General features: G+C 41.3%; 1 protein-coding gene across 1 annotated transcript in view; it reads right to left on the reverse strand.

Annotated features, from left to right (window-relative positions):
- LOC308114595 (nuclear receptor coactivator 2-like) overlaps positions 1–6,337 on the reverse strand; it is a gene marked incomplete at its 3' end in the record, with an annotated part of 38,111 nt that extends 31,774 nt beyond the window's left edge. Inside the window, exon 1 of the mRNA XM_080471620.1 lies at positions 6,047–6,337. The remainder of the gene's footprint in view (positions 1–6,046) is intronic.
- Between the last annotated feature and the right edge of the window lie 12,915 nt (positions 6,338–19,252).

The following is a 19,252-nucleotide window of genomic DNA, read 5'->3' on the forward strand; positions in this document are numbered from 1 at the left end:
GCTTTGGTCACTCCAGTGGTTGGACAACAGTGGGTTTGAGAGTGGCGACTGGAAGCGTAGGCTCACGTTAAGGCTTCGGTCTAAAAGCCAGCAAACCCTCCCATCACACACACACATAAAGTAGATTTAATACCCTGCTGTGGCTGGATTAAGAACACTGGTATTTCACGCGCTGAGGGGCCTGCTATGTATACACAGTGTTTGTGTGTTTGTGCTGTAATGCATCTATGCGTCGGCGTGTCCGCATCAATACGTCCAATCTCTTTATGTGCATCTCGGTTGTTTGGTGCCACATTGATGCTGCCCTGAGCTGATGGCTTTATGGCCCCTGGCTTACTGCCTGTTTCCGGGGACAACAAGTATTTTGTTGGTAGAGGCTCTGCGTCTCCAGATGCTATTGGTGGCAACCTCTATTGTACATCAAGGTAACAAACAACAATACAAATCGATCGTATATCAAAACTTAAAGAGAGGTGTCAGAGGACAAATATATTGAGGACAGCAGTGGAATGAAAACTTGTCCTGCTGCTTTTTCTGACATCTTTCGGTCCATAAGTGCTGACACAGCAAATATACACATACCGCGTTAGAGATTCAAAGAAATGCTAACACAAACAAGATTTCCATTGAAGTGTTTGACGAAACTAAAGCCAAGAGCACATTAACTAGGTGGGTCTACAAAGTAAGGGGCATTCCTTCAAATATACCTGAATACGTGGCACAATTCTGCAGTCCTGCTTTACAGATTCTTAAGGTAGATTCTAGGATCAAAACCCCCCTTATTTGTTGACTAGATTCATTACTTTTACTTGCAGACTTACTATTTTAAAATGTGAACACCAATGTCTGGATGCGAGTAAAATTCTAAACTAGATTCGATGCTTGTGACGTTTTGCTTGTTAAGTTAATAGTAAAGAAGAATACAAATTTTAATCTATGACCTGTATTCTTTCTCAAAATGGTCCCAAAAAACTGCTTCTTCAAAGTGACCAAATAATGAACACTTTACATCTGAAAGCAGGAAAAGACTCTTAACGTATTTTTCACCATCTGGCTTTATCTCAATCCCACGATATAGTACTACATATCTCATGTAAACCAGTAAATGGATTTCCCTTAAATAATGCTTTCCACTCCATCTATGTCCCCAAAGTAGTTTACAATCTTAAACACTTTCACCCATTCACACACTCAGAATGGTGACAGCTGCCATGCACGGTGCACAAGCTATCTGCTGGGAGCCACTTACGGTTCAGTGCCTTGCTCAAGGACACTTAAAAATATGAATATTTATCTTGCAACCTTTTGATTGAAAGACAACCTGTGGCTCAATTGGTAGAACTAATCTTGCCTCACCAGTAGTTCCTGACCTCTTTTCCTTGGAAAAATAGAAGGCTGTGGATTTATGGATCCCCTCTACGATGTCCCCATTTCCCAGACCATTATAGAGAATCCAATCACAAGCTGACACACTCTTTTGTGAAAATACTAAAGAAGAAACCCCAAAAAGTGTATTACGAGCCAGTTTGTTATACTCCAGATTGTCAAATAGTATTACTCTTATTGTAGTTTTATTGAAAAGGGACAAATCTAGTTTAACAACAACAATTCCAGATAGGGAACAATTGATGTCGTCTGGTGTGTGGTGTCTTTTTTTGGAGCAAATCGAGAGAGGGCACTACAGTTGTTGACTCTGACCTACCTTGTGGATCTCAAAATATGGAACCCCTATACAGGTAATTGAGGGTTAAAATGTGATTTTAGATCTGAGGTTATTTTTACATTAGAGCTAGTTTTTGCATTGTGTTAAGGTTAATTATGTAATTGTGACTGTTCAGAGGCTTTAGAATGCATTACGTGAATGAATATCCACAAGATACGTCAGCAAGTCTGTATTTGTGTTTTTGCACTCATATCTGTCACGTATTTAAAGTTACTCCGAATTTTTTTTTTTTTTAAATATACGTCCCATAAAAGACATCACTTCCGCAATAAACCAATACACAAAAACTAACTACTGCGCCACCGTGCCTCAGGGACTGTGGGGAGTGACCGTGACTCGATTGGCCCATTGCCCAGTTAGTAGAGCGGTCGTCTCCCAATCGGAAGGATTGCAGGTTTGATTCCCATCTCCACCTGTCCACATGCCAAGGTGTCTTTGGGCAAGACACTGAACCCCAAACTGCTCCCATTGGAGTGACAGCGTCTTGCATGGTCGCAGCCGCCATTGGTGTGTGAATGTGTGAGTGAATGGGTGAATGTGATGAACAATGTGAAGCGCTTTGGGGCCGCTCACGCAGTTGAAAGGCACTATATATGTGAAGACCATTTACCATTTGCCGTGAAGATGTCAACAAATCCGGGGATGTTCCACAAAATATAAAGACGAATTTCCTTCAGAAAGGTATTGACAAAGTATTAGAGATGTATATCAACGACTAAAACTGGGTGCTAAATGTTTCATTTTTCCCCCCATGTGGATTTTGGTAGAGTAACTTCAAAGTAAACTGTTATGGATAGTCGTTTATCGCTTCACTTTACGGTGTGAAGTCTTTGGGTGGAGCTTAATATTTTTGAAGTAGCTATGGATAGGGTTATTACACATACCAGCACAACAAGAGAACTGAGTTCGTATTAAATGTCACAGATTCTCGTTGAGCTTTCAGTTTGAAAGCAAAGTACAGGATGTCGTCCTGCAACATACCTTCATCTTTGTTTTAACAGCAAAGCCATCCTGATGTTTTACTCAAATTCAGGTGTTGGCCCTTCAGCAATCTATTTAACAACTCAATAAATCCAATGGTGTAGGGGTTAGCACGCTTGCCTGACAGTTGGACGATACCCGGATTGAACCCGGACCTCAGGAGTATACATGTTCTACCCGTGCATTGGTGGACTTCCTCCAACAGCCACGAAACAGGCATTTGATGTTCATTTATGACTAATTTGCCTGTAGTTGTTATTGTGAGAATGTTTGCGAGCTCTTTAGGGCGTACCAGGCCTTGGCCTATAGTCGGGTGGGATGGGATAGTTAGATAAAGCTTCGACAGTTTTGTGTCTTAACAAATATCATGCAAAACCATCAAGCTCACAAAGAAGATTTGGCAGATGTAAATGTGACCACACTATAAGTCTATCCTGAAAGACGCTCCAGTCGAACAAACCGATTGACAATCAGTCAACTGGTACTTCAGTAAATCTATGATTTAGTCTTTTTTTTTTTTTTTAAGAACAAACCAGCCACCTTTCCTCAACACCTGGCAGCCCGTATTCCTTTTTTTTTTTATTGAATTGTCAAAGTTTCCAAAGACTCCTGACACTGGTGTGCTGGAATGGAAAGCAAATGCCTTTCTGTACGCTCAGAAGCGAGTACCCCATAAAATCCAAGCTGTACAAATTGACCCACTTCAAGACGTGCTAAACAGCCGTCTCCGAGGCATCCGTCTTCGTCTAAACAATCAACACTCATTTGTATTTGAAAAACAGTAGTTGGAAGTTAAGTGGCTTACTGTCACCTACACAACTCCATCAAACACGTCGAGTTTTTATGTCATTACAAATATGACAAAGGATTTTTTTATTTTATTTTATCTTTTAAATGAAAGAAAATTATTCAGTCAGTATCAGACAATAGGCAAATTTTTGCCTTGGAAACTTTGCTGTAAGAACACGACAAAAGAAGAGAAGCACTAAACACATACAAGAAGTCACATGCATCAAATCAACAGAAAGGTGACCTTAGGAAAATGCTGAGTGGAAACAATAACAACATCAAAAAAATAGAGACACAATCAAAAGAATACCTCCAAATAAATGATTTACAGATGGCTTGTTTACAGCCTGCTCAGCCAGGAGCTGCTCATTACACTGCATGTGGAGCTTCATGTAATGTGAGAGCCTGATCGATTCGGGACCCCAATCAATAATATCGAACACGCCTGCCCGGATGCTAACTCAATTATGAGCACGCACACACACACACGCACACATGCACACAAAGATCCACAAAAAAAACCCAATACATAGAAGATTAAAACACACGTACAAAATGTTTTTTTGTTTTTTTTTTGTGGAGCAATCTGCACGCCCAAGGCAGATCATTGTTGTTGTCTCACACAAACACACACCCACACACACACACACACACACTCAGTTTTACCGTGTACATTTCTCCTCTGAGAAAACAAAGTGGAATAACCAGAATGACAAAAACTTTGAGTACCGAGTAGAGCGTTAGGAAATTGTACATGAGAAAGTGACAAATTATCCACAATGGACGCACACACACACACACACACACACACACACACACACACACACACACACACACACACACACACACACACACACACACACACACACACACACACACACACACACACACACACACACACACACACACACACACACACAATATCAGAGCGAAGCTTGCTGAGAAAGGCTTTGTTTATTGTCAGTGACACTTGCTCTCTTGTCATGTCCTCCGTCGCAATACGCTCCACACAGACGTTCAAAATGACGATTAAAATCGTATTTCTTGATAAACTGATAAGCTGGATGACATCCCAGTTCATATCTGGCACGATGACAGAAATTAATTGATAAGTCGCACTGCTTGAAACGATTAAAATACCAGGAAACGAAAGCAAAAATAGGTGTAGGTACAGCAGGAGTTTCACATTTGTTCCATGGACAGGAGGTCAAAATCCACCCTCAGTTCACTGATTGACTTATCTGCTGTGGCAGCCGGTGTCGGCGTGAAAACCAACACACACACACACACACACACACACACACACACACACACACACACACACACACACACACACACACACACACACACACACACACACACACACACACACACACACACACACACACACACACACACACACACACACACACACACACACACACACACACACACACACACACACACACACTGCCGTTTTTGCCGAATCTGAAATATATTTCCTCTAACGGGGCTATAACTTAATATGAGCTAGGAAAAATTAGGTGACTGTGCACTCAAATATCTGTTATCATTTGTCAGAGCAGAAGCCATGCTTAAAAAAAACTAGAATTTATTTGAATAAAAAGCACATTTATAGTTCATAATCTAAAAATGTAGCACTTCATGTTACCACCATTATTATTCCTGAATGAGTAAATTATCCAATTGGCTATTTCTGTTCTAAAGTGTGAATATGTCGTGGAAAAACATAGGGGGGGGGGGCTTTTAGTTCTTTTGTTGTTGCTGTTGGGATAGCTGAAATTAGTTGTGAACCTGCTGCTTTTGACTTTTTGACAACAGTTGTTATCGAAGTGGAGTGACCTGGTAAACATTTGGCTGGTTAGACCTCAGGTGACAGAGCAGCTTCAGGCCTGCTGACTGTGCACTCTGTGTGTGTGCGCGTGCGCAGCCAGTCATTCATAACCACTCCCCTTGCAACACACACACACACACACACACACACACACACACACACACACACACACACACACACACACACACACACACACACACACACACACACACACACACACACACACACACACACACACACACATTCATGCAGAGTGTCAAAACCACAATCACAATACATGACAGCTCAAAGTCCGAATCCCTCTCAGAGTGTTGCATCTGTTGGTCGCGTGAAACCCAAATCGGTCGGACAATGAAAAGAGTAACGGTAACGGTAAACTTGTAGCGACGTTGTATAAGCCACTTATACAATTTCTGCTTGCAATGGAGTGAGATGAAGTATTCAGATAAAATAAACGCACCTTCCTTCAAACGTAAACATGTAATTACAAGCCAGAACAAATAGCAACTGGGCTACATTCAATCAAAACAACTGCTTTTTAACACAGCAGCAACAACTTCTTCCAAGTTATTGATTGAATGAAAATATAGTTTTTAACTTTGTTGTTATGTAATTTCACCTAACAGGATCACATTTCCAGGTATATACAAGAAGATGTGGTTGTTATTCTACTACTGATATGTGTTGACATAACAAAGTGGAGTCAGAAAGCCACTCACCTTTGCTTTGGTTAGACCAGTCCATAACCAATCCAGAGCCGGTCAAACATCCCATGCCGGCCGGGCGGCCACACTGGTTTTCACACCATACAGGCAGCCAGCACACACACACGTAGTGCACAGACACACACTCGTATGGCAGAGACACAAACTGCCTTTGTATTTCCCCTCTCTCTTTCTCTCTCTCTCTCTTCTGGTTTGAGATTATTCCGGTGTGTGTGTCATCTGTGTCTAATGACAGCTGACAAACTACATGCCACAAATCCTCTCTCTCCTCTCTCTCTCTCTCTCTCTCTCTGTTTCCCCTCCCCCTATCACATAGACACACACACACTCCTCCCTGTCTCCTCCCACAACACACACACACACGCCTCCCCCCATTAGCAATGTCGAGAAAAAAAAGAAAAAACTCTCTCTCTCTCTCTCTCTCTCTCTCTCGCTCTCACACAGCCTTTCGAGGTATTGAATGATTTACATGACCTGTTGTTCTTTTTATTAATCAGTATACAGATACATACACACGGAAAATACTGAGAAAACAAGCTTTTCAAGCCCTTAATAAGAATTTGTCTCGTGTTTAAAATACTAGAAAGTTTTTTTAATAAGACCTGTAAATGCTTAAATAATATCCATAGTGGCATTATTGTCTTACAGTCAACCCTTGAGAGCTAACATTTTCTGTTTACACCCAATAAAGGCTTGTTGAATGATATTTCTACACTTAATGATCTTAAAGTTTGAGCGATTGTCATGTGAAGGCATATTTTCATGCCATCAAATCTCTTGTAAAATGTGACAAAACTGACTTCAATCACAGCTTTTTCCACAATTGTACTCTTTAAAACCCTCACAATGTTCTTCAGCTCCCCTTCATGACAGCTCTGCATTATGGAGCACAAGGAGTTGTTCACAAAAAACAGTAAAGAAGACTTGCAGAAGTTTGCTACGCACAGTGCTGACCTTCAAGCAGAGAGTTTCCTTTATATGGCTGTCATAATGCATCAATGAAGTGCATGGATTAGATTTAATTGCTAAAGCCAAATATTACAAAGATTATGCAATTCTGTTTTGTTTTTTAAACATCCTGCTCCATTCTAGTTTTTTTATTCTTCATTTCAACACTGGTAATTTAGAAGAAAGCATTTACCGATAAATGAGTTACCAAACTTTCCCACTAAAGGGTTAAAAGTGCAAGAATGCCAACCAGATATACCACTCGAACATGGAATTAAAGGGCCACTGCAGATAAACATGGTTTGCTTCGCATTTTACCAGGTTCACACACACACGGCCGTGAAAACTGAACATAAAAACTCAGGCACGTGAGAAACAATGAAGCCAGCCACGAAAAATGTAATTCGTGTACACTCAGTCACTTTGATGATCAGCCTGGCGGTTCGCGCTGAGCGAGGTGGCAGAAAACACAAGTGAAATGAGAGAGGGGAGGGACAAAAGAGACACACGGAGAGAGAAAGGTAATTTTTACAAATGGCTTCCTAAGTGCGGGTGGAAGCAGCTGTGTTTCACACACACACAAACATGACTGTGACACATTCGAGTTCACAGCACTGAGTGAAGCGCACACAACACACACTCTCACTCAGACACACACTTTCCTCTGTTTTCACGGTCCACATTGTCATGTCAGGTTGTCCCATATATGTTTCAGTAACATCTTTGTCTCTCTGATTTCTTCCATCTGCACTGCCATTTTGGTTCTCAAATCGTCCGCCAGTTCTGCTTTTCAATTGTTTCTTAGAGGTGTAAATTAAATAAAATGGCAAGTACACGTACGGACAGCCGTACGGACAGGCGACCAAGTCCGACTGCTATTCCGGGTGAGTCAACTATAAAACTGCCAAGTCCCAGTAGAATCTGACCCGGGAGTCCTGACATTCCGGAGGCCGCCATTGTTGTTATTGCCGATCTACTCGCACATGTGCAGAAGTACTATTTATGACGGCTGTGATGTGCAGCAGCAGCGTTTTAGAAAAGTTGAGTTGGAGCATTTTCAAAAAGTTGTGTTTTCAGATATCCAAAACACAAGGAAAGTTTTACATTTCCACTTGAAAACATTGTGTAAACGAGACCTAAACCGATTATACACAAAAGAATGCTGCATATCAACTCCACGTGCATTTTTTTGAAAAATCTAAAGCACATAGTCACTACGTTCACAACAAGGATCACCTTTGCTGATGATTGTGCATTTTTCATTTCATTTCATTTTGTATTTTATTTCGGACATGCTCAATGCACACATCAGATAACCAAAGATATTTCACCTCACAAACAGTGAATAATCACAGAAGAACAATATACTCAGAAAGCATGTTTGAAAAGGAGTGGAAAGAAGAGTAACTTATAACTTACAAATTAGTGTGACTTTCCAACATGAAGCTTTATTCTTTCAACACCAAAGTAATCTATTTTTTTCTCTACCATGTGTTCTAGAACAGACGTGTTCAAATCGGGTCAGAATATTCTGTGTGAAGTCTACTTATTCTACCAGTGGCTTTGTGGATTTTCTCTGTGTCCTGTGGTATGCTCCCACAGTCCAAAAGGAGAATTGCTAAAAGTGATTAACCTGTGTGAATGTGAGGGTGTGGATTGGATAACGTGGTGTATAAGACGGACGGACAATCCATTTTACTGGTCACATCACTTTTAAAACAATGGCATCGTGTGGTCTTTGCATTATCTAGTTGGATTGTGAATACTCAACTCATAAATAGTTTAAATCCTCAGCTTTTCAATTATAAAATAAAAAAAATAAAAAAAACTTCACTCACCTCATATGCAAAATATCCCACGTGAACATCCACAAACAGATACCGTGCTACATGATGCGGTCCTCTCTGTAAAGCACAGAAGATGAAAGCTGTTAATAGTTTTGAATTTTTAAAGCCAGTGTAAACATAAAAACAAACATTGGGTTGTTGTTGTTTTTTAGCAAAATTAAGAAATAGAAATCAATAGACCAAGGTGCAATTAAAGTTTTCCTTTAGTGGCCTTTACTGTATGAAGGCAGAACAACAGTCACACGACCCAGAGTTGTAATTTATCTTGAAGGAACCAAAATCTTTCTCAACTCATGTTAATGGTTACCTTTGCCACACAAACCTATGTTGTGAGTCACTTCTACACTGAGAAACAACCACAGCTGAGCAAAAATGATTTTCAGGTCGGAAATGAGCGGCTGCACTGTGCTGCTGCAGGACCGGAGTGATTTTGTGAGGAAATGAACAAATCGCAGAGTGATTGAATCGCAGGCTGATCGAATCAGAGAGCGACCAAATCCAAGCTCTTGGATCTGGTCGCTCTGTGAATCGGTCACCTTGTGATCCAATCAGAGGGAAACCGAATCACAGAGCGACCAGATCGGAGAGTGAGCGAATGGGAGAGCAACCAAATAAGAGAGCGATTGAATCAAGAGAGTGCGAGTTGGTAACTTTCTGATTCGGTCAGCGTAAACGGATCACAGAGTGACTGAACCACAGGAGAATAGGATCGCAGGATGAGCAAACGGATCACATTGTAAACAGATCAGAATGACTGAATCAGAGAGTAAACGGATCACAGAGTGACCGGATCACGGCAAATTGATCAGCAGCTGTGAACCGCCGACATCTTGTCTGTACTGAGTGAATGATTCACTGTACGGAGGAATCACAGAGTAAATGGATCACAGAGTGAAACAACCACTGTGTAAATGGATCACAGAGCGAAGGAATCACAGGGTAAATGGATCACAGAGCGAAGGAATCACAGAGTAAATGGATCACGGAGTGTAGGAAAAGAAGTAAATGGATCAAGCAGCCGAGTCTCAAACATGGTGAATGCACCGAGTTAACAGATCAAAGAGAGAACCAATCAGCTCACGGTAGAACTGGCTCAACTAGCTAAATGAGAGATCAGGATTACTATTCCAACAACACATCATCAGGAGGGTAAAACTAACCTGTCTCACGACGGCCTAATTCAAGCTGTTCTTCATAGCAACGGAGGTGGGGGGGGGGGGGGGGGGGGGGTGAGTGGTCTGATGAATCTAATTTAGGATAGCAGTCACATCTTCTGACAAGTAGAGACAATAATGATGAATAATGAGCTAGTGAAATGGTTTTACGGACTCGTTAAGGACTCGCGCGTCACACAAATTCATGGTCGTAATCAGTTTATAGTCACCAATTATTTAAACATGAAAAGAGGGTAAATTTGTGTACCTGGAGACACCCCACAGTCTGGGGGGAACAAAGTCCACCAAGACCCCCCAAGATGAGAATGCTGACCACTACACCACAACATGGTATTAAAAACATGCTTGCTTGGTGACTTTGATACACAGGAGTGTGTGTGAGACCGGCCGAAGACTAGAACAGTCAACATTAGTCTCCATAAAGCAAGTACAGAAGATTCGCCATTTATAGGACACTTATTTAGGTTTTATGGAAGAATAATTTATTGGGGGTTTTTTGGGTGTTTTTCACTTTTGTGATGTTGGTGAAATGCTTTAGACCAAAATCATACAGATTTTATTATTCATCGCTCAATGACAAACTAAAAACTTGTGCAATCCATCTCTAACTGAAATTCTAGCGAGGTGCATACAGCACGGAGGGAATGTGAAACGCTTAAGTTGGAAGTCACTTTGATGATATGACTCGCACCGTTTTCTCAAATACACCTCCCAAAACTGGTAATCACAGCGTGATGTCAACATTTGTAAAGCTTTCTCATTAATGCTGAACACTTTTTTTTCCTTTCTTGTATTTAGACATCATGATCAAATGATAAGAGGCATGAATGATGTTTCTTTTCCAGGGAAGAGTGACACACTTGATCACACTGCAGTGCAGAAATCAGCTCATCGTCCGGTACGAGGGTCCCCGCCCACGATCAAATGTGTGAGTGTGCACTCGTTTGCACGCTGCGAAATCATTTAGCAGAATTTTACCTTCAGCAACGCCCACTGGCGATGCTGAAAGTGTCGCTCTTCTCTAGAATAACAAGAAAACCTGCGGCTTTTCCCAGACGACGGCCCTGCCTGGGATCAGGATTCAGAGCGCTTCCAGGCCCTCGTTCACACCGTGAGGCTGACCTGGACCAGTATGGTGCGGCTCCAGGTTCACAGAGTTCCCACTGGGCTTGGCTCGCGTTCGTAAGACATCCCATTTCGTAAAACAATTTCCTTTTATTTGAACAGCTGAACTGATGCAAAAAAAAAAACTGCTTCAACGCAAACAATCGCTGCAGATTTATGCTTCTAAGACGCTTTTCTGTTTTTTTGTTGCAGCTCGTTGGTTCTTTTTTTGTTAAAAAGACAATTTAAGATTAATAATGCCGCTGACAAAGTGAGCTGCTACTGGAAAGTCCAAACAATTGGATCGCATGTCCTGTTGCTGCACCCTCAAGACAAAGAAAAAAAAAAAGAAAAGAAAAGGTGAACCTGCTTCTAGATGTCGGTAACTCTACAGTGTACCACCTGATCTTTTGTAATCTGGTAAAAAACTTGTTTTCTCAGGAAATGTCACACATCACATGTTCTCTCCTGTGAATCACATCCTCCTCCACCCTTTCTTTCTGGCAATAAAAAGGCATTAACCTTCATTTCTACCTGTGTTTTGGAAATTCCTGTTTTTTTTTGTTTGTTTGTTTTTAAAAAAAATCTAAATTCTAGAGTCTAAAGTTAAAGATTCCCACGCTGTTTTTTCATTTCTCCTTTTGAGCTGTGACTCTTAACCAGATCCATTTCCTGCTGGCATGTTTTTTTTTCCCGCTGTCAAATCAGCAAAACACTTCACAGATCATAACAAAAAACTGAGGCGCTATCCTTTGTAACGCAGCCAACAATAAGAGCTAATGCATGGGGAAACGCCGTGTCGTGAGACACAGGAGACCAAAAGTCTGCTGCATCACTGATTAAATCAGCTCAGGCAGTGATAGACTCGTGTTTGTGGTGTCAAACTTTCAAGACCTCACTGAAGTTTGATGGACAGTAGATTAAATCAGAGGTAAATGCAGCAATGATGAACATCGTGTGTGTTACTGTAATCACATAAACTGAATGAAAAGTACTAAAAAGAAGAAGTTAGGGCCAAATCCGAAACACATCTGCTGGCTTTTGCTTCTGGTTTCTGCAAGTGTGTGTGTGTGTGTGTGTGTGTGGTTGGAGTGGGCTACGTCCAACTGACAAACACTTGAACCTGCACCTGCCAGCCGGCCTGCATATGCGTGCATTTGTCAGTGCATGTGTGTGTGTGTGTGTGTGTGTGTGTAGGAGTGGATGGACAGCTGGTCTCTGCTTTGCACGAGCGCACAAATGTCACTCCTGCACACGCACAAAGTGACAGAAAGCATCACTTTGTCTCGGTCAGATCACACCGCGATTGATGATAACCCCAAAAAAGGAGAATCAATTTCTTTGGAGTGACAGCAAAAGCATACATTAATCAATGCCTCTCCTGTTGCCGCTGACAGGAGTTCACATGCATATTTCTTATAACCATACCACCTAGGGGCCCTGTCCTAAAGGTGCTAAAGGTGTAAAATATAAAGCCTGTGGGCCAAAACCGGCCCGAAAGTGCATTCAATCCGGCCAAACCACCAAGCAAATGGTCAAAATTTTAAGAAATTATTGATTTTCAGACAGTAGTGATGCTGTCATGAAGGTTAACTACCTCACTGCTATCAAACTAGCCTCAAAGCCGTGCTGTCGGGCTGAATTTATCACAACATGGATAATTCAACAGTTATAGTAGAAGTTTTCTGGACATTTCACTGAATTTTACACCAAAAACTTTAATTAAAATTGGATTTATGTTGTGATTGTAGTCATTTGCTCAAGTAATTTTCTGGTTTTGTGAAAGTATAGACATCACTAATACCCTGCTACAATTAAAAAAAAGTTTAAAGCTTTAATTTAAACATTATTATGGCACTATTTTACCAGTCTGGCTCGCTCCAGATGAAACTGAGCTGAATGTGGCCTCTGAACTAAAATGTGTTTGACACCCCTGCTTTAAAATATCAAAAACATTTATTTTTTAAACATAGAAAAAAGGAAAGAAGTAGAGCTTCTCTCCTTTCACACACAAGAACAAGCAGTTTCTCAGTACAATTTAAGATACACTGTAATACTGAACAACTGCCAGATATATTAAAGTTAAAACATCAATCTTTATGCATTTTTGGTAACTCTAAAGCCATTAAATAAAAACAAACCGAGTCACTGTTATCATGAGGAAGTTAAAGCTGCAGGACGATGACTCTGGTGGCTGCTGTCATAACTGTGAGGATTGCATTACCTAATTTATCAGAATAAATGTTAAAAAAGCAAACAAACGCAAAGCTGGTTTAGAATAATTGAGAATAACCACTATAGCCTTTCCCAAAAGAGAGACGCGTTCATAAACAATGTAAATCGATGGCGTCGCATCAATTTACTAAGCACATTTTTGCAAAATCTGAAAAATTATCAGTTTTTAGAATCCAAATTATACAAACTCTTACTTGTGCAATTGAATGCACACTTCCCCACGAGCACGTTATTTTGACGGTACCAGCCTTCAAGTTCTTTCTCCCCCGAATATCTTTCTCTTACCAAACCGAAGAGAAACTGGAGGCTTACATGTGCTACAAGCACTAAACATCCTCTATGACGTATTGTGAGAACAGCAGTGAAATGTAGTGTCTATAAACACACTGCATCCGAGGCGTTCAGGGGACGTCTGTAAATCGGAGCCACAGAAAATAAGTGAAGTTATACGCTCTCCCTCTCTGAACTGTCTCTGCATGCACATTAGTCACGTGCCAGGCCACCCACCATCGCACACACACACATGCACACACACACACACACAGAGGGAAGAGTGAGAGGGACCCACAGAACGTCAATGAGAGACACACTGAGAGACGGCCTACTTCCTGACTGTGATTAATTTCAGTTACCAGGCAGCTCTATGGTAACACAGACATGCACGGCTACACTGAGCTCGGAGCTGCTTTACAGTACGACCACAAAACAACAAAAAAAAAAGAGAGAGAAGTTGGCCACAATGTGAAATCCTGGCCCCAATATAAGATATATAAGAAACACACTGCACTGATTCAAAAGGATCTTCCATCAATACATTAGATATTAATTAACTGGAGATGTAGTAGCAACGTGGACACTTTATACACCAAAGAATGCGAGTGAGAGATCGTCTTTATGCAAATAAATCTCGACACGGTCCATCTTTTTTGGGACTTATTCAATCAGGTTTTGTTTTTTCCCCCCTAATCGTGCCAAAAAAAATACAGCTTGTATTTTCACAACTGCCTCTTATCCTCAAATGCCTCCCTGCGTGCAACCTCCAGCCACACGTGTGATAGTGAATCAAAACACAACGAAACAAGCTGTGCGTCGGCCTCGAGCGCTCGTCGCCTGCACCTGTGGATAAGAAAAGTTTTCTGCTGACAAATGAGCGTGATAATAAAAAAAAAATGCTTCAATGTGAAATAAGGATGTGTAGCTGATAACAGTTGGGTGGCAGCATCAGTTAGATTTTTATATTTATTTATTTTTTGTCTTTTGGCTACAGTGCAGCTTATCTTCCCGGCTGCCACCAAAAGGCAGTGATGAACACCACAATTAGCCCTGACCATGGCCCATGTTCATTCTGCACAAGCTTGTTATGCTATTAACTTGCATTACCCAGCTGGTGGCCTGTGGAGTCTCTCTCCCTCCCTCCCTCTCTCTCTCTCTCTCTCTCTCTCTCTTTGCTTCTTCCTCTCACACAGCTCTGCTGTCATAGTGCTGGAGAATTACAGCCACCGTCAGCTCCAGCTAACCAAATTAGCACTTGTTACGCAACCTGCTACACTCTTGGCTCCCAGGTCTGGAGCTCCGACTTCACAGCACATGCATGAGGATGGTCCTGTAAGCTGCCGCACAGCTGACCGGACCTATGTTTGTGCTTGCCTTTTTTTTTTTTTTTTTGAAGCACTTCGAAGTTCAAGTACGAGGTGCGACAGAAAAATGATTATAGGAGATGACGTGTAGTAGTACCCGCACAATTTACCTGATTTGCACGTTGAATCCCCTCCAGTTGGAGCTGGGGGTCTTGAAATGCATTGTGACCATTTCATCATGGATCTGTTATGATGGCGTACAGAGCTGGATATGATGGATTGTTGATTATTATAGCGCCCAAACCAAAACCAAAACCAAAATCTTCTGGCGCTCAGCCAACTCAAACATTGACAATCTGATCACAGTATGGACATGGGCCAATGGCAGTAAAGTGCATGAATATAGTTAGAATATCTTCCCAAAAAAATCATGATTCTGTTATTTCAGTTCATCGCAGCTGGATGTTGGTGTAAGTATTTTTACACATGTGGTATATAACCTACAGCGGGGGTGTCAAACATAAAGCCTGTGGGCCAAAACCGTCTCTGCAAGAGGCTCCAGTCCGGTCAAGGAAAGGACGAAGCAAACTGAAAAGCAAAGAAACCATTGATTCTTATACAAATTCCTTAGGAGTAGCAGATACAACACAACACTGAGACCCAAGCTGAAATATCAGCGACGCTGCTATGAACGCAAGCTACCTCGTTTCTAAGCAAACCAGCATTAGCCTCAAAGCCATGCTGTCAGAGATTGTAAAAAAAAAAAAAAAAAGCATAATGAAACACTTGTAAGAGAAGTTTTTTTTGGGACATTTCAATATATTTTGCAGCTGAAAGTACCAATAAAATAGATTTATGTTGAGATTGTAGTCATTTTTGGTATTCATTTTTTTTCCCTATACTCGACGCCACAACAAAGACAAACTTGGACGTTTACTCAAGATGATATTTGGCTGCATGCGGCCCCTGACATACAGTATGTCCCAGTGAAGTCTGCCTCCAGCTCATACACAAAGCGTAGTCCAAGCCCATTGGGTTGCGTCGCCTTTTTCCGATAAGAAAAACATGATGTCTGTGCTGGTGCAACCATTTCTTTAAAGTGTTGAGCGCTTTACTCGTCATCCTAACAAATCCTTCAAAGCCTGTCAGGAGGATAAAACGAAACCTCTTTGTGGACACATCACAGGCTTTACATAACTACGGCTGCAAATAATTACAAACCACCATGTATGATGAGTGTTTACATCAGTCTGAGGTGTTCCTTTTGGCAAAGCTTTGCACAGAAAAAAATATTGCTGCAGACAAAAAATAAACACAAATGGGACTTTAGTTGAATGATTTGGGGCATGTGTCAAATAGACAGTTAGGTTTAGGGGTTAATAATGGACATGGTCCAAGATAAATGGTAAATTATAAGAGTATTGTGGTGGGTAAATTATGGTTCCTGCTTTCTGATCCATGACTCATGGGTCGTATGACAAATGACGAGCACATCACATGGTTTTGCTCATGCAATGTTTCACTCGAAATTTGTTTTTCCTGTTAATTTACAGAAGCAGCAGCAGGAAACAGGAGGGAGGAGCTGGAGGTGCTTTGAGAGCACCTGCATGCATCTGAAGCTGAATCACAAACTGGAGTAAATAAAAGTATTAGTGTGGGGCAAGAACTTTGTCTGCAGGAGCCTTTATTACAGGGGTGTCAAACATAAGGCCTGTGGGCCAAAACTGGACCACAAGAGGCTGTAATTCCGGCCAAACCACTGAGTAAATTGTACAAAAAAAAAAAAAAAAAGAGTAAGCGGACACCCCAGGTGACATATTGGAAATGCTGCCATAAAAGATAACTACGAGGAGGTAGTTATCTTCTATCAAACTAGCCTCCAAGCCATGCTGTCAAGGTGAGTTTGTTAAAATATGCATATTGCAGCAGTAATAGGAGAACTTTATTTGACATTTCACTGTATTTTGCTCAAGAAGGTTTCAGTAAAATTTGGCATTGTAGTAACTGTTTGGTTCTGTGACATTTTCATCACAACAAAAATAAACTAATTAACTAAGTGTGAATTAGCTGTGTTTGACACCCCTGTTCTATAAAGTCTGTGGACCTTCCTGTCTGGAAGATACTTGACAATGTGATCTATGACATTTGTTTTTAATCAATGTGGCCATTGAGGAGTCCTTTCTAATATAGAATATATATATATACAAACTGTATGAAAATGTGAGGCTCCTTTCATTCAAACAACCTTCAGATACAATTTTGTTGAGAGCATATTACAGAGATTATGGCGCTCAAACACCAGAGGAGGCTTTTCAGTAGAGTGTGTGTGTGTGTGTGTGTGTGTGTGTGTGTGTGTGTGTGTGTGTGTGTGTGTGTGTGTGTGTGTGTGTGTGTGTGTGTGTGTGTGTGTGTGTGTGTGTGTGTGTGTGTGTGTGTGTGTGTGTGTGTGTGTGTGTGTGTGTGTGTGTGTGGTTAATTAGAGCACTTGGTCCCAGGAGGATCAGACCTGGAAGACGACTGTCTCTGCTACATGACGGAGAGCCACAGGCAGAGTGAGTCTGATAAGCCGGTGGCACCGGGAAGAGAGCGGCATAAACAACAAACATGGACAAGGAGACGAGGGCACAAAACCACAATGTAGAAAAGACCAAAACCACACCTAGAAAGATTCTCGATTTAAAAAGATATATCAGCTTGGAGGTGTCAAATGCAGGGAGTATAGTTTGGGCTTCATGCAATTAAACACATTTTGATTTATATGATTTCTAATACACAGTACGGGACGGGCAATAATAGGGCTGATTTAAAAAACAAACAAAAGAGCATGTCCGTTTCTCTAACACTGGATTTGCTTGTTGGGGATAAGACCTTGCAGAAAACCTAGAGAAGTGCACAGTCAAGCCTCTGCCCTTCCTCCTCCTGCTGCTGCTGCTGCTGTCATTGGTCAGGACAGTATTTGAGCCCTCACGTGGTTGAGTGAATTCAAGCCACTAAGGATCCCTCACTGGGCAAGTTGCCAATCTTATGTTAAGATCTTGGTCTTAAGCACATTCCTGCACTCTTGCTGTGGCACTATACCGTCCTTTTGACAATAAGAACAGGTAATATTTGAAGCATTGTCGCGGAGTTAAATGAGAATAATGGAAGAAATCAGGTGACGATTATAACGCACAACATGTCGGATCCTTGCTTTATTTGGAAGCTCTGCAGTCATAAAAGTGTGGCGAGGCGGTAAAAAGAAAACATAGAAGCGGAGGAAACAAAGAGTCTGGTTTCACAAAGAAGTTTGAAACTTGATGCACATGTTGCAATGTTTTTCAAAGTTTACTTACTGGGGGGTGGGGGTGGGGGGCAAATAACCCCAAGAGAGCCAGAATATCATGAGTCCAGGCACCGCAGATAACCAGAGGAGCCCGACGGCACCTGTCACGTAGGCAAACTGACAGGTTTCCTACAGTAACATACCAGCACAACAGCAAATAAAGTCAAATTGTTGTACCGGCGCCGGCTGTTACGACAGCGCCGTTTTGAGCTGTTTGAGCAAGTTAAATGACAATAATCTCACGCAGCGCTGCATGCAAATAGTCTTCATCCTCCAGGAAGTGGTGTTCTGCTTGAATGACGAGTGTGTGATACTTCAAGCAAAAGAAAGAAAAAAAGTACTCACAAAACATATGTTTTTGGGGGAAAAAAAGGTAAAATCCTGAATGCTGTTAAAGTTTAGAAACATTGCATGAATCAAGGATGTGGCTTCTAAAAATAGCCCCTTTCAATCCACGGCATCACCAGATACTACCTCCCCCATGCAAGAGACCAGCCACACACACACCCACACACACCCACAATGGGCCTCTTTTAAGATACACTTCATTGAGAGTAACCAAGCTTTTTGCAGTTGTGGTCCAAACAGCTGCAATACGTTTTTTTTTTTTCTTCCTCAACACAATGATCATCACCTGCTCTTTTTCTAATGTTCAATAGATTTTGAATGACCAAATAAATTAAGAATATTTCATTCAATATAAACTTTTTTTTTTTTTTTTTTTTTCAAAATAAAATGACAAATGCTGCACATCACTGCCCACTGATGACCAATGTCAAATGTTACGGATGTATTCAGAGGAAAGAGAGCCGTCTGTTTAGCCATGAAAAGGTCTCTGATTTGAAAACAAAAACCTGATCAATTCTATTCACCTTATAGCAGAAATTAATCACCTTTTCTGTACAATTTGCAGACTGAACACAACAGCTGATTCAAAGATGGCGACATGAGTAAATCAACAAATAAGTGGGCGTATATAAGCAGTAGTTTAG

Source organism: Lipophrys pholis (genome assembly GCF_963383615.2).
Source record: "Lipophrys pholis genome assembly, chromosome: 1".
In the NCBI taxonomy this organism is placed as follows: domain Eukaryota; kingdom Metazoa; phylum Chordata; class Actinopteri; order Blenniiformes; family Blenniidae; genus Lipophrys; species Lipophrys pholis.